Genomic DNA, 16,626 nt, shown 5'->3' on the forward strand with positions numbered 1-16,626 from the left:
TATGCATGTTTCACATGCATATAAAATCAAACAAAAATGCATAAAGTTTTCACATAAAAATGCATTAAATTATACAAAAAATGCATTTCATTTTAATAAACCTGGTAGTTTCGCCACCCCACCCCTGCCCTGCCCCCCACACCCCCCCAAAATTTTTTTTTTTTTTCAAAAACTGATTTTCTAATTGCTGGCCCACCCCCCACCCCCCTCCCCCCAAAAAAAAAATTTTAGATGCATATAGTTTCACACAAAGATGCATAAAGTTTTCACATGAAATGCATAACTTTGAACAGAAAAATGCATTTAATTTTTCTAATTTTTCCAGTTTTGGTATTTTCACCACCCCACCCCATACCACCCCCCAATCCAGCCCACACCACCCCCCAACCCTCCCCATTACCACCCCCCAAAAATATGCATGCATGTTTCACATGCATATAAAATCAAACAAAAATGCATAAAGTTTTCACATAAAAATGCATTAAATTATACAAAAAATGCATTTCATTTTAATAAATCTGGTAGTTTCGCCAGCCCACCCCTGCCCCTGCCCCCTGCCCCCCCACCCCACCCCACCCACCCCCCCACCCCCCCAAATTTTTTTTTTCAAAAACTGATTTTCTAATTGCTGGCCCACCCCCACCCCCACCCCCCCCAAAAAAATTTTATTTTTTATTTTTTTAAAAACTGATTTTCAAAAAAAAAAAATTTTTTTTGGGGTGGGTGGGTGGGGGGGGGTCAGTGGTCAGAAAATCAATTTTTGAGAAAATAAAAAAATAAATAAATTTTGGTGGGGGGGGGGCGGTGGGTGGGTGGGTGGGTGGGTGGGGGGTGGGTGGGGGGTGGTGGGGGTAGGGGGTGGGGTTCTGGGGTGTGGGGGGTGGGGTTGGGGTGGGGTGAAATCTTATGCATATTTATATGAAACTTTATGCATTTTTATATGAAAGTTCATGCATTCTCGTATGAAACTTTATGCATCTAAAATATACCTATTTTGAGAAAATATAATTTTTTTTTTTGAATTTCGAAAATTACATTCCAATTTTACCCCTCTCCAGATTTTGCCTTGAAATTAAAAAAATAATTTTTTTTTTTGGGTGGGTGGGGGGGTAGGGGGTGGGGTTCTGGGGTGGGGTGGGGTTCTGGGGTGTGGGGGGTGGGGTTGGGGTGGGGTGAAATCTTATGCATATTTATATGAAACTTTATGCATTTTTATATGAAAGTTCATGCATTCTCGTATGAAACTTTATGCATCTAAAATATACCTATTTTGAGAAAATATAATTTTTTTTTTGAATTTCGAAAATTACATTCCAATTTTACCCCTCTCCAGATTTTGCCTTGAAATGCCTTGCCACGTGTCACCATCTTGATGCGCCACATGTCATAAATGTGTGGTCTAAATTTGGATCTACGGATCTATTATAAGCATAGGGATCCACCAGAACCCAACCCTATATATATATATATATATATATATATATATATAGATAGATAGATGCCATATCAATATCAAGCAAGCTAAGGCCATCAGCCCACTCCAACATTGGCTACGACTTCGAGAATTTACACATCTTACTCATCATTGGTGATGTGGAAGATTGTATAACGTGTTATAGGGTAGAGGAGATTTGGTTTATAATATAAAATATGTGGAGGGGTAAAATAGGCAATCCACAAATTATCCCATAGAATGCTTAGGCTCTTTTTCTATTAGTATAGATTAGTCATTTTAAGCAGAGATGAGTAATATTGCATAATATCGGTTATGTCTGGATTTCATTTATTTAGTTAAGTTTTTGTGCAATATGCAAAACCATGGGTTGTTGTTTTCTTTTTCAGGTGGCACAACTATTATGCTTTTAGAAATATAATTATTCCATAGTTTTGTATAATTAAACGATCTTGATTTTTATTAAGGTTAGGTTATGCATGGACCATAAATTTTATTGGTTATGTCGTATGCGATGATCATCAATAATTCGATATCTTTCACATTTAACTTTGACTTAACAAACATGCTTTTTATTTATGGTTAATTTTATGTTCATATATCAATGGTTACTAGCTAATCATTGATATTCGAAACTTTAAATTTCCGATTGTCAATAATATTGTGTAACTGGAACTTTATGCAATTAATTTATATAAAATATTTTGTTGTTTTGTTATAAACATTCTGCTTTATTTAAGAAACAATGTAGTCAAATGACCATAATGAAGATTGAAAATCAATTTTTGTCCCCTAATCTTAAAACATTAAAATATGGCCATTAATTAGGTGGTATGCTTAATTTGCCCTTTTTACTCGGCCGCTGGGGTGATTGCGCGACCGCTGGAAGCTTATGGGTGAGTTGCGCGCTCGTGGGGAAAAGCCAGCGCCCGCTGCGCGTATGACACTTATGGCACTATTTAGTGCCATAAGTGCCAAGAGGATCATTTTACTACTTGATTTTATTTTGGATTTTCGTTGGCACTTATGGCCCGTAGGGTTTAGATGTTCGATTTAGGGTTTAGATGTTCGATTTAGGGTTTAGATTATCCATTTATGATTTCTTGATTCTATTGCTGTTGTTTCTGTATTTGTGTTGCACGTATGGCACTAATAGTGCCATAAGTGCCAAAAGGACCATTTTACTTGGTTTTATTTTGGATTTTCGTTGGCACTTTTGACATGGATTTCCGTTGGCACTTTTGGCACTAATAGTGCCAAAAGTGCCAACGGTTAGTGCCAAAAGTGCCAACGGAAATCCAAAATAAAACCAAGTAAAATCTTGGCACTTATGACACTATTAGTGCCATAAGTGCCTAACCCGACCCGGCACGCAACCCGCGTACCTGATCTTACCCGGTCTGCCTCATTAAGGGTAAAAACGTCCAAATCAATAAAAATGGCCAAATTTTATGTTTTTTCAATGCGTGACCATAAATTGTGTTTTATGCTTCATTTTGACTACTTCAAAATTTTACTCTTTATTTAATATGATATTTCTTTTTGTATTTATAATTATATTTTATAATGTATCTAATATTTTATAAAATTTAATGCTTGCATCGCACGACTCTATGATGGTTAATCTTTCAAAGTAAACGTTGCCTAACTATTTTTATTCAAACTCGTGTTGTCCATTTCTATGATTATTTTTTATGTATAGACGGAGTATTAGTTAAAAACCATATGCAACTCCCTTTTCCCCTCGTGGTACTACAAAAAAAGGATGAGAATAAAGCTCAATAAAATCATACAAAGACGAGAATGGAAATACACAAAAAACTCAAAATCACTTTGCCTTTAATTACATATAGTCAGAACCAAGATTACAAATTAAAACAAGCCTATTTGTGAAGCAATTTGACAGAGCTACAGAAACAGAACAATCCAATATGTCAAAGAATCACAAAAAATTGGAGACTAAATTTAGGGATTCGATTAGCGATAGCTGCCGTAGACTGGTGTGTACATTACAGCTCTCTGCAAACTTGACGAGATCTTTCGGACGGGGAAGACGCGACGCCAAACCTACAAGGGCATTTTAGTCATTACCAAGTTCTTGCGTTGCGTCGATAACTAAGAGTTTAAACCAATGCATATAGTTACAATGTATTGGTGAAACGAAACACGACACGAGAGGCAACTATGAAACATCATTTTACCGAGTTCGTATGCCTTTGCAGCTACGGTAGCTGCAATATGTGCTGAGATCTTCCTAATATATATTTGTAAACGGGGGGTATATCAGTCCTTTCGCGTAGCTCTCCTCCGTCACTTGAGCTGCCAAAGCTTCAGCTGCAGGTGAAGACAAGAGACAAGATCAGCTGATTGAAACATTAATGTATGCAAAAAAATGGTTTCGGTTTTACTAGACTCACAGGCTGCTAATAGCAGGTCGTCGTGTATACGTATTGTTCCCGACATGATCAAACCTAAACCAAACCCGGGGAATATGTAAGCGTTGTTAGCCTGACCGGGCACGAAAAGCTTCCCGTTGTACTCTACAGAGTCGAACCCCTGCAAAAGAGACTCAAGATTTTCAGCAAGATTGACAATACATATGATTGAAGAGTTGAAAGATTGGGAATAATCTATGCCTATTATAAAAGAGTCTTGTTTTATGTAACTTATTATAAAATAGTCATGTTTTATAAATTTTGGTTAGCCTATTAATTATGTTCCCATTTTAAAAATAAATTAAGGGCGATAATGTAATATCATAATAATAATAATAATAATAATAATATTATTATTATTATTATTATTATTATTATTATTATTATTATTATTATTATTATTATTACAATCCAATCATAATTGTACATAAGTTTGAACTCTTCAAAATTACTCATTATTTATAGGGGTGTAAATTCGGGGCGGGGCGGGTACCCCACCCACAAATTGCGGTACCCGACCCTCAAAATCTTTCAAATATGCTACTCTCACTCGTCCCGCATCACCTATGCGGATACCCGAATACCCGCAGTTAGGGATGTCAATGCAGCCCGAAACCCGTGGGCCGACCCGAATAACCCGACAAAATTAGAGGGTTAGGGTTGAAAAATCGCAACCTGAAAAAATCTCCAGCCCGATTAGCCCGCACCCGACTAACCCGGAACCCGATAGGGCTAGCCCGAAAACCCGATGGGCTGGCCCGGTGGGCTGACGGAATTGTGACTGATGCATCCAGTTACAACTTCTGCTATGTTTAGATCTATGGTATTTGCTTATGTCACGACCGGGCTTAACTAAGGATAGTTAATCCGGGGAATCATGACCAAGGGAGGGAATTAAGAAGCGGGAATAAAGAAAGGGATTAATCTGTAGAAGCGGATCGAAAGTTTACACTGAACCGAAAGAAAATTCTAACGTATAAAGAAGTCATTCTTTATAAACTTGAAAGGATTTCACAAGCTAAAGATGTAATTTACATATGAGAATCACAATAGAGAAGGCCTATTGTGATCTCTACACAAAATAAGTGTTCGTAGCGGAAGACTGACTGGAGAGGCATGTTGAAGACATGCGTCTCATTATATATACATTCAAACAAAACAAAAGACCGCTCGACACCATCTCATCATCGTCTCTGCTCAACCTGCACGTTTATAAATACATACAGGACTGAGTATAAAATACTCAGTGGACACAAGCCAAAGATACGTACATGCATACTAAAGCTGTAAATTATCATGCCTTTTCTCATGGCGTACAGGGATTTTAGTAAAAAGTCTGCACCCACTAGTCATTTACTTGTACTAAAGTTCGTCTGATCAGACTATGTTCTTTTGTACTCTACCATATCTGCAATGATAACTGTGTGCCGAGAAGGTGGCCACCTTCTACGGTCACAGACCGGCCGATATGCTAAACCGGCTCACGGTCCTAGACCGGCCGATACGCTAACCGGCTCACGGTCCCTTGTGTACACTAATCCTGTCTAACATCTGGATAGAACAGAACCCGAATTCGATTAACTGCTGGTGCCAGATAGGTATCATACATAAATCTTAAAATTGATAGACAATGATAATAGTTCGCAAGATTTTATTCAACTGCAACATAATCTAAACTTTGATTTTTATATAAGAAAGCCCACCTGATCGTGGCCTGATGATTCAGGTGATTCTAAACTATGGATTAACCTTTTCTTGTATATGACCTTCAATATAGATTAACTAACTAAGTAAATAACGAGAAAATAATATGGATTTAACTTAAAGAGTACATATGTGGGTCTTAAGGTGATATTCCTATTTGGAATTTATGGACTGAAGACTGACTGTTATTTGGCAAGCTTATCAACAAATGCCAACACAAATTCAAATGCAGTAATCATTACTCTAATAGTACTAATAAATAAATACTTCCTTAGAAATAATATAAGTCCTCTTTTCCCTATATCTAAATCCCCAATTCAAAAATCAAAATCCTAGGGTTTCTACCTCTCTTCATCCCCTCTGGAATTCGTCTCTCCGACGAAGCCTGCCGCCCCGCCGTCGTCTCTGTCACGCCGCCGCCTCTTCTGACTCAGGTAAGTCCCTCTCTCTCTCTCTCTCTCTCTCTCTCTCTACTTCTGTCTCTGTTCTCTCCCTCGAACTCCATCTCTCTCTGCCCTCTCTCGATCTCTCGCTCTCTCTCTCTGTCCAGGGCGCGGCGGCCGCCGCAAGCCACGACGGCACTTGCAGCGCCGGTGCTTGCCGCCGCCTGCCCCGCTCCTCTCTCCCTCTAGCTCGTTCTGCCTTTCTCCCTTCTTCCTGCTGTCTGTCTCTATCTCACACTCTATCTCACTATCTCTCACTCAATCTCCATCCCTACCTCTCGCTCAACCTCCCTCTTCCTCTACTGTCAGTAGCCACCGCGGCCGCCGTGGCGTGAGCAGCGCCGGCGGCCACCTCCGTCAGCCATGCCTCCGCCGCGATGGTTTGCGGTTGTTGCTGCTGCTACTGCTAATCCCCCCCTTCTCCTTCTCTATTTCCCAATTCAAAAACTTATTCCAGCAAACTTCCCATCCAATTTCTATTTCAGTTTCAATATCAAAAACTAATAAATCTCAAATTATTTTCTGTTTCAGGAATGGGTGATTCGAGATAGTTTGAAACGGTTTCATTTCATCGTGGCAGTTCATCTACAGCCCAAGACTGCCCCTTTTATTTTTTTGAATTAACTGTTGTAACTAAACGTATTCTGTAGACGTTAAAGAAAATTGATATTATCTCTGCGGTTCTTGATTATTATCTACGAGTGAATCATTGAGTTGTAGGAAGAATACTACCTGCTTGTTTGCTGTGATGACTGCTGGGGATGATTTATAGCTTATTACTATTACTACTGTTTTCACTATTTTTAACTGTTATTATGTACATAAAGAGAAAAGAAAGACTACCTTCTTTATACAAACTGCACAAGCTGCTGTAGACGATTATAGATGATTTGCTTTCTTGTTTGGAATTAGCAGAATGGGAAAAAGATGAGACTACTGTAACTCACCATATTTATAATCGTTTGAGTCGGTTAAATGAAGTAGCTGGGTGTAAAATTGAGAGCTGAGTGTAAAGTTGGAAGATGCGTGTAGTATCATGCTCTACGTGTTCATTCGAGGAGCTAATTTGTTCTAATGGAGTTTAACTGATAAATAAAGCTTGGGTCGCTAATGACATAACTATGAGGAATTGGGCTTTGATCCCAAATAAAATCATTGGCCCAACAATAATAGCATTGACTTGGACTTCTTTCTCTAACAAATTTGCTAGTCCAGCTAAAAGGTTACTGGTTTCCTAAAATTATCAGTAATTATATTGATATTTCTTACTTGATCAATTAATCCCATATAGAAATTGGATTACTACAGTCCTCTATTTGATGAATATCTATATTGGGATCTAATATATGAACTTAATTATATAATCAACAATAGTATAAATACGGTGGGGCTACTACAGCTTAAATATATATATGTAGCCTCATTAAAAAAAGTGAAATTAATTAGTTAGAATATATATGTGTGTGTGTGTGCAATCTCATTAAAAAAAGTGAAATTAATTATGGATTTTTTTTGTAGAAATTGATTATTAGTATCTCATTAGTTAGAAATTAATTATTAGTATCTCATTTTAAAGTGATACCAATTTTTTTTTTTTTTTTTTCTGTCAGTGAGACGTGCATGGCAAATCCACTAATTATTCAGTAATAATCCAAATTGATTCTAGTGCATTGATACATGTTAAATTTTACTATCTCATTTTAATATAATTTTGTTTATGTAATCTTGAATATCTTATATTTTTGCATTTCATAATTTGCTATATAATTTATATCTTTAACATCTATGTATATTTTATACATTATACATTAGATCATTAGGAATAATAAAATACAAATGATAATTTTATTTTTACGCCTTTAACCTGATTAGCCCGATGGGCTAGCCCGAAACCCGAAAGTTTAGGGTTAGGGTTGAAGATTTACAACCCGAAAAAATCTCCAACCCGATTAGCCCGCACCCGACTAACCCGGAACCCGATAGGGCTAGCCCGAAAACCCGGTGGGCTGGCCCGATTGACATCCCTACCCGCAGTGGGTATCCGCTGCAGGTGTTCGAGTATCCGCATTACCCGCACTTATTTGAATCCCAGCAGTTTGAGGGTATTTCTACTCATAAATTGTGGGTACCCGACCCACAAAATAAGGGTACCCACATTTTTAATTATGAAAACACTATATATTCATAGAAATTAAATTAGTTTAATTTTTAAAAATAAAATAATTATATAAAATTGATAATAAAATTAAATAAATAAATAAATAATCGGGTATGCTGGTACCCGCAAACTCAATGCGGATACCCAATACCTACTTTTTTATGCTACTAAATACCTGCCCGCGTTATGAATTAAGAGGGCCCGATACCCGCGCAAGTATCAGGTATGGCGAGTATCAGGTACGGTGAAGGGGGTATGCATCCATCTAATAAGTGTTGTGCGGTCTTCTCGATTTATGGATCAAAAACTAATACGCCTGTACGAGAAGAACGGGGCATAAACTAAAAATAAAATAACTAAAAATAAAAGACAGACTAAAATCAGTAAAATCCTGCTTAAAATCAATCCCCGGCAACGGCGCCAAAATTTGATGCGTCGTTTTACACCAAAAATATCTGGCAGTCAGCCGGTATGCCCACACTGCGCAGACAGCAGTAAGCAAGATTGTCTCCTAAGGGACTGGCGAGAATTTCTCTAATTAAAGCCTGCAAGTAACCCACGAAAATTGAGATTAAAATTGATAAAATACTAAACTTAAAATTAAATAAATAAAATCCAAACAAACCAATTTTGATAATGGTGAAAAGATGAATAAAAACTCAACAATTACTAAAGGAATTACATCAATCAATTAAGTCCACCCTAGCTTAATTATTCCGATCATGGATGCAAAAATAACTTTAAATCATTCAAACAAACCAGTTATAACCACCGAAGACGCTTCTGACGTGATCTTATTTCTCCTTAATTATTCGGTAACCAGGAAGAAGCTTCACTAATTACTACCCTAATCGACTGACAACCATAAGAGACGCTATATAGGTTTAATGAGTCGAAAGCATTAATATCTAGAGAAACCCGATTCAAAACCAATAAACTCTAACGCAGGATTATTGAATTAAGACTACTTTTCACTTGACCATGTTGTGTCAATTTACCACTAATCAAACCTAAACCACAATTACGGATGACCGGTTCAATTGGCTATATAATTAATTCTAACCCAATAAATATTTGCAACTATCTAATGGATTAAAACAATTAATATCATTAAACATGGAGAATTGCAGATGCAAGCATAAAAATAAAGTATAAGAACAATTAGATCTCATAGAATAATTTTGCTAGTGATTCCCTAATCGTTGCCGGAATAAACGAATTAGCTAGAACTCATAATCAAATAAAACAAATAAATTAAATAAATAGTTGCAATGGAAAATTAAGAAATAAAACTTGAATTGAAATCTCCAAACTTGCGTCCAATCTGCTCTTCCCGAAAAGTGGCGCCTGACTTGTATCTCTTTTTCCAAGTTGATCTCTAGCTATATATATATATATATATATATATATATATAGGGGTGGGCTACCGTGAGAGCACATCTTAAAATAAGAAATAAGAGCAATTTTTATATGTATGAATTTTATGTAGAACACGTATGAATTCGCTGTATAAAGGTATGAATTGTGAAAAATAAATTTTTGCTACCTTTGGGATTCGAACTCAGGACCATAAATCCATCAAACAGGATTACGAATCAACCGTAGATCTTGATGATCTAAGGGCTGAAAATGATTCTTATTTTATATCTTAAGAAATGCTCTTATTTTAGCCCTCCCCTATATATACATATATATATATATATATATATATATATATATATATATAGGGGTGGGCTACCGTGAGAGCACATATTAAAATAAGAAATAAGAGCAATTTTTAATGTATGAATTTTATGTAGAACACGTATGAATTCGCTGTATAAAGGTATGAATTGTGAAAAATAAATTTTTGCTACCTTTGGGATTCGAACTCAGGACCATAAATCCATCCAACAGGATTATGAATCAACCGTAGATCTTGATGATCTAAGGGCTGAAAATGATTCTTATTTTATATCTTAAGAAATGCTCTTATTTTAGCCCTTCCCTATATATATATATATATATATATATATATATATATATATATATATAGGGGTGGGCTACCGTGAGAGCACATCTTAAAATAAGAAATAAGAGCAATTTTTAATGTATGAATTTTATGTAGAACACGTATGAATTCGCTGTATAAAGGTATGAATTGTGAAAAATAAATTTTTGCTACCTTTGGGATTCGAACTCAGGACCATAAATCCATTCAACAGGATTACGAATCAACCGTAGATCTTGATGATCTAAGGGCCGAAAATGATTCTTATTTTATATCTTAAGAAATGCTCTTATTTTAGCCCACCTCTATATATATATATATATATATATATATATATATATATATATATATATAGGGTTAGACTCCTGTGAGAATTTAGGATTTTGTAAGAACTAGGAACCATCTTAGACCATAGATTACAATTAATCCAGCGGTTTAAATTGAAAATTAGGCGTTAAAGTGATTGCCTCAATTTGATTATTAATCCACCGTTTTTAATGAATAAGGGCAATAGTGGAAATTAACTTTAAGGTAAATAGCGTGTGAATCAAATAGATTTGGTATATCAAAACTAATCCATGATTTACAGCTTTGAATTATATTCAGAAATTAAAAGTAATCGCTTCAGCTACCCTAAATTACCTATCAACATCAATCAAATTCATCACTTTTCTTCCACCGCCATTTTCTACCTATCACAACCATTAATATTCAAGGCTTTTATTCCACCGTCGTCCTCGACTTTCGGGTGGAACGCCGGGTAATAGAGAGTACCTTTGTTCACGCCGGAATAGAACATAATTTCTTTTCCATTCTTTTTTTTTGGTTTTTCCCGGCGCTTACCGACGAACCGGCGAAAATATATGAACAACACTTATTGTTCATTGAAATTAATCTAATATTCACGATAATGTTCCTTTTGTTCATGAGTTTCAGTGTTATTGTTCATTAACTAACATTGTTCATCAAATGTATTCATTGTTCATCAAATGTGTTCATTTTTCATCAATTGTATTTATTGTTCACCAATTGTATTCATTAATTTAGTATATGATACTAATAATTTTATTAGGTAATGATGATGTACTAATGTTCATTGAAATTAATATAATATTCACGATACTGTTACTGTTGTTCATGAGTTTCAATATTATTGTTCATTAACCAACATTGTTCATCAAATGTATTCATTGTTCATCAAATGTGTTCATTGTTCATCAATTGTATTCATTAATTTAGTATATGATACTAATAATTTTATTAGGTAGTGATAATATAATAATGTTCATTAATATTAGTTTGATATTGACGATAATGTTGATTTTATTCATGAATCTAATTGATATCGTTCATTAACTTAAATAATTCATCAAATATATACCAATATTGTGATCAGGTTATTAGTGAATAATTTTATAGTGATGAATAAGTTGAATAAGTTGTGGCACGACTACATGTAAATAAGTTGTGGCACAGCTACATGTAAATACGTACACTATTGTAATTTGGACATATGTGCATTAAATGTTGGACTTAAATTGTTTTGTTTCTGGAATCTTATAGCTGCAGAGGAGGTATCAATGAAAATGTTGTGGAGGAACGTCCAACGAAGAATGTTGTGGTAGGCTCGATACCTATTAAAGATGATTACACATCAATATGGAACGAAAAAAAAAAATCAAAATTGATTAAACAATATAATCAAATACAACAGCCTGACATTGGCAAAATCAAACCCATGAACATATGCATACTTTTTACGAATATTAAATTATACACCTCCATGAGTAAATAACTATGAGATACAATGTTAATTAATTTAAAATCATGTTCTTTTGTGAGACATCTGCCGCAAAAGTGGCTGATGACTAAACTAAGTAAAATATGAATGTGCATTAAATTAATATCCCACATAACAAAAAACACGAACATGTTCATCTGAGAGATGGATATTAGTTTACCATGAGAAACTATAATTTGTGCACACATCAATACGCTTGATACATATATTTGACTCCGACGTTATGAGAAACTTGAAATCTATAATCCACTATGAATATTATAGTTGTTCTACGCATTACTGGAAAAATAATAAATAACATATAAAAATTAATTAAAAAACTAACCTAGAACAAACATTCTTGAATATAAGACGACGAAACTCTTGAGACTGTTGAATATTGTATATGGAGTCCAAGAAACATGAACAGGATGAAACTTTATTCAATGAGAAACAAAATAAAAAAATACATATTTTGATCAAAAAGATTAGACGTGGGCTAGTGGATATGGAATTATATGGTTAAAATATTAGATACCATAATTAGGAGATACGTTTTTGCTTATTTAGTGGAAGAGATCGGTTATGATAAAATAATAAAAGACAAATCAACCCTTAAGTGCCGAAAAGCCATGGGATTTCTTAAATTATATCTCAGCCGTTGAATTGGGAAAATGAAGGGTTGTGATTGGTTCCTAGTTCTTACAAAATATTTGAGTTCTCACAGGAGCCTCCCCATATATATATATATATAAGGTATATACTAAACCTATCTAATCTAACTAAAGTGGCGTGAAAGCCCACTAAAAACTAACTAACCTAATCTAATTAACTTAAACAAAAAGTGGCATATGAAAGCCCACAAAATAATAAATCAAAGTGCAGCCCAACATCTCTCAATTTTCGCCACTCCATCAATTAAACTCGGCTCCAATTTCAGCTTGACCTGCTCAGTAGATGTTTTGGAAGTCTTCATTCTTCGTAGCTTAATATTTCAAAACTCTTCTCAAAACCAAGTCTTTTCTTCAAAACCTATCAAATACCATCAAAATTCACATAAGACTTTAATTCATTCCAAAAGATGATATTTAACACAAATTAAGCACAGAAATTATATCAAAATCCCCAAAATATATGCGTATAAATATGCCTAATCATGTTGCTTTTCCGGCTTTCAATAATTCTCATGTAGTCTGGTGCAAGTTTCTTTCTGTCGTCTGTCTATGTCGTAGAAGGTTCTCAATAACTTGCAAGTTTTTCTTTCTGTTTGGTACCACTGCTTCGAGGTGCTCATTTTGAGATGTTGGAATGCAAGAATATTTTGTTTTACTTACCAATTAATGTATCGCCCATGAGAAAGATGACCGGCCGGAATAAACTTTTGAATCTTTTCTAGTTAATTTGTTGACAAATAAGTTATCGAAATTTAAACTTATATAAAATTAAATTTACCAACAATTAATATATCTTAAGTAACATAGTTACTTGCAAAAAATAATTAGTGACTGAATGATATATAACATCCAATTCTCTAGACATTTAATGCACATGGGCTCCTCTCAAACTTCTTCCTCTTGTTCATATATGTTTGTCTTGTTGATTCATGTAGAAGATTATGATTCTTCTATATGTTTGCAAGGAAATGTATCTCCAAATAACGATGCATTTCTTGACTCATTATTAGTTGTATTCTATACTAGATTATATTCGTCCACAATAAGAAATATTTTAATTTATATGCATTACTATTTTTATTATCATAGCCATCTAATGACTGTATGCGTGACCACCATTATCTCCTACACACAAAAGAACAAATAAAACAAGAAGAAGTTTGTATCATGCCATAAACAAATTTCATTGACTAAATCAAAAGGTTTGACCTAAATAAATAATAATATTGACACGGAGCTAGCAGAGCCTATATATGCACCGGTGCCTTTCGAAATATTCATCAACATATTTTTGCAATTTTACAACATTAATTTCTTTAGAAGAATTACAATATTAATTTCTAACGTCTAGCTTGTTAGGGTTTCCAATTCCATTTCTTACCTAAATTACAGCAAGAATTACAATAGTATTGAACAGGCTTCAATATTTAGTCAGGCTTTTCATCGAACAGCTGTTACGCTTATTTGGTGCAGTCGTCCCATCATATATATATACGGATTGATATCTCCAGCCAACGAAATTTTCATATATATCATTTAGTTTGGCTTAGTTGTATCAAATGATACATAGGGACGTCTCCATATATTCTATAAGCTTAACAAAACACAGTTCACATCATGATATAATTAACTTGATAGTGCACCTCCGAAATCAGAATTCATCGAAAAGAAGTACAGAAAATCTGTCACGAAATTATCTATAAAAAATGGGGGATGAAGAATGATAGAGAGGGACTACTTTGAGTGAGCCAAGACTCCAGTGAAGAGAGAAGATATCAGAGGAAAGGATAATTTTCATTCATGAGATGAACCAATCCTCATACAAACAACATACTAAATAGCAAAAGTGGAGACAACAACTGATACTACTGTCGCACTCTTCAGCCATCCTAATAGAAAGGAAAGAGACATGAGAGGGGACCATTCTTGGAAGGACAATAACAACTAATAACCCTAATACATCACATAGTCTTTGAATCTTGTGGGTGGAGCTCTCGTGCGCATAGCTGCGCCATCTTCAGTTGGGCCTTCCTCATTTGGGCCGACTCTCACACTTGCTGCTGGTCCAACAGCCTCTTCAGGCCCATTTGCAATCAACTCTCGTTCTGTATCATTCCCCACTCCTTCTGAATCAACCTTGTCCTCAAGGTTGAAGGTAGGAAATTGGCGCTGCATGTCCTCGCAAGGTTCCCAGGTGGAATTCTCCGGTGGCTCGCCATGCCACTGAACTAGGACTTGGCGCTGGTGACCGGCGGCCGTCAGAATTTGTCGCTCCCCACAAATCGCCAAAGGTTTGGGAATGGGTCGGGAGCCGAAGGACTCAGCTGGGAGGGTGCATATAGGAGTGGTGCCCGATGGAATAAACCGTCGAAGTTTAGAGACATGGAACACCGGGTGGATGCGGCTGGATTGAGGGAGCTCTAGACGGTAAGCCACCTTCCCTATCCTCTCGGTGACTGGAAAAGGCCCATAGTAACGTTGGGACAGCTTGGGCGATTGTCTGCCGCGAACTGAGGTTTGGCGATATGGCTGCAACCGCACTAGAATTTCATCGCCCACCTGAAACTCGAGGTCACGCCGGCGACGGTTAGCTTGCTGTTTCATCCGAGATTGAGCTTGATGGAGATTCTCCTTAAGCTGCCGAAGTATGCCATTTCTCTGCTGCAAGAGCTCATCGAGAGCTTGGATTTTGGTCGATCCTGCTGCATAATGGGGAATCATCTGAGGTTGGCGGCCAAACAGGGCCTCGAAGGGTGTCATCCGTATGCCATGACAGTAAGAAGTGTTAAGGCAGAATTCAGCCCAGCCCACGTGCGCAGCCCAAGTCTCGGGTTGGTCTAAGGTGAAGGAGCGAAGATATTGCTCAATGGTCCGATTGGTGACCTCCGTTTGTCCATCGGTTTGAGGATGAAATGCCGTGCTATGCTTAAGGGTAGTACCACTCAACTTGAAAAGTTGTTGCCAAAATGCACTGAGGAAGATGGGATCCCTATCAGAGATGATAGAGGTAGGGAACCCGTGCAGTTTCACCACTATTTCCAAGAACAGAGCTGCTGTCTTGGCTGCTGTAAAAGAAGTCGGAAGCAATCCAAAGTGAGCAAACTTGGTGAGTCGGTCGACAACCACAAGTAGCACCGTATACCCTCGGCTTGGCGGAAGACCGGTGATGAAATCCATAGTGACGTCTTCCCACACATGAGTCGAAATGGGCAAGGGTTGAAGGAGCCCGGCGGGCGGTGTTGGAGAGTATTTTGTCTGTTGACAGGTTAGGCATGATGCCACAAACTCTTTGACTGCCGAGGTCATTCGGGGCCAATAAAACGACGATGCTAACCGCACCAAAGTGCGTTTGACGCCCCCATGCCCAGCCATGGGAGTGGCGTGCGCTTCCTTGAGAAGTTGAGGAATCAATGCCGACGTGGCACTTACATATATACGGTGCTTGAAACGGAGGAGTCCACCAGCTACTAAGAATTCAGAGCCCAGTTCTCCGCGCTCAAACTTGCTGTGAAGGTCACAGAGATCTTCTTTCTCGGAGTTCTCCCTTCTAATAGCATTTAGAATCTCGGGCATAGGTGAGCTCAGAAGAGAATAGGAAGCACCTTCCTCTGTTCCAATGGAATCAGCCCCAGATGCCGGACGCCGAGAGAGAGCATCAGCAGCGAGATTGGATGCTCCTGTCCGGTAATCAACACGAAAATGGAATCCCAATAACTTCCGTACATATTTCTGTTGCTCCGGCGTCTGAATAGTTTGTTGCATCAACTCGCAGATGCTCTGTTGATCAGTTCGGATGATGAAGAAACGGCCGAGGAGGTATTGGTGCCACTTGTGCACTGACTCCACAATTGCTAGCAACTCTTTGGTGTACACCGACGCCGCCTGCATCCGTGGGCACAACTTCTTGCTGAAATAAGCCAAGGGCTGCTCGGCCTGCATCAACACCGCGCCTATGCCGGTCTCAGCAGCGTCCGACTCGACAACAAAAG

The 16,626-nt window shown here is 37.0% G+C and overlaps 2 long non-coding RNA genes across 2 annotated transcripts; one reads left to right on the forward strand and one right to left on the reverse strand.

The window, feature by feature from the left end:
* Nucleotides 1–3,424: 3,424 nt before the first annotated feature.
* LOC130995016 (uncharacterized) lies at nucleotides 3,425–4,007 on the reverse strand. Its single transcript, XR_009092000.1, has 3 exons — nucleotides 3,871–4,007; nucleotides 3,655–3,787; nucleotides 3,425–3,520 (listed from the first exon to the last, which is right to left on the reverse strand). It is a non-coding gene; the product is annotated as an uncharacterized LOC130995016 (long non-coding RNA).
* Nucleotides 4,008–5,879: 1,872 nt separating this feature from the next.
* LOC130994992 (uncharacterized) lies at nucleotides 5,880–6,729 on the forward strand. Its single transcript, XR_009091972.1, has 2 exons — nucleotides 5,880–6,026; nucleotides 6,567–6,729. It is a non-coding gene; the product is annotated as an uncharacterized LOC130994992 (long non-coding RNA).
* The last annotated feature ends 9,897 nt before the right edge of the window (nucleotides 6,730–16,626 follow it).

Source organism: Salvia miltiorrhiza, chromosome 7, assembly GCF_028751815.1.
Source record: "Salvia miltiorrhiza cultivar Shanhuang (shh) chromosome 7, IMPLAD_Smil_shh, whole genome shotgun sequence".
Classification (NCBI taxonomy): domain Eukaryota; kingdom Viridiplantae; phylum Streptophyta; class Magnoliopsida; order Lamiales; family Lamiaceae; genus Salvia; species Salvia miltiorrhiza.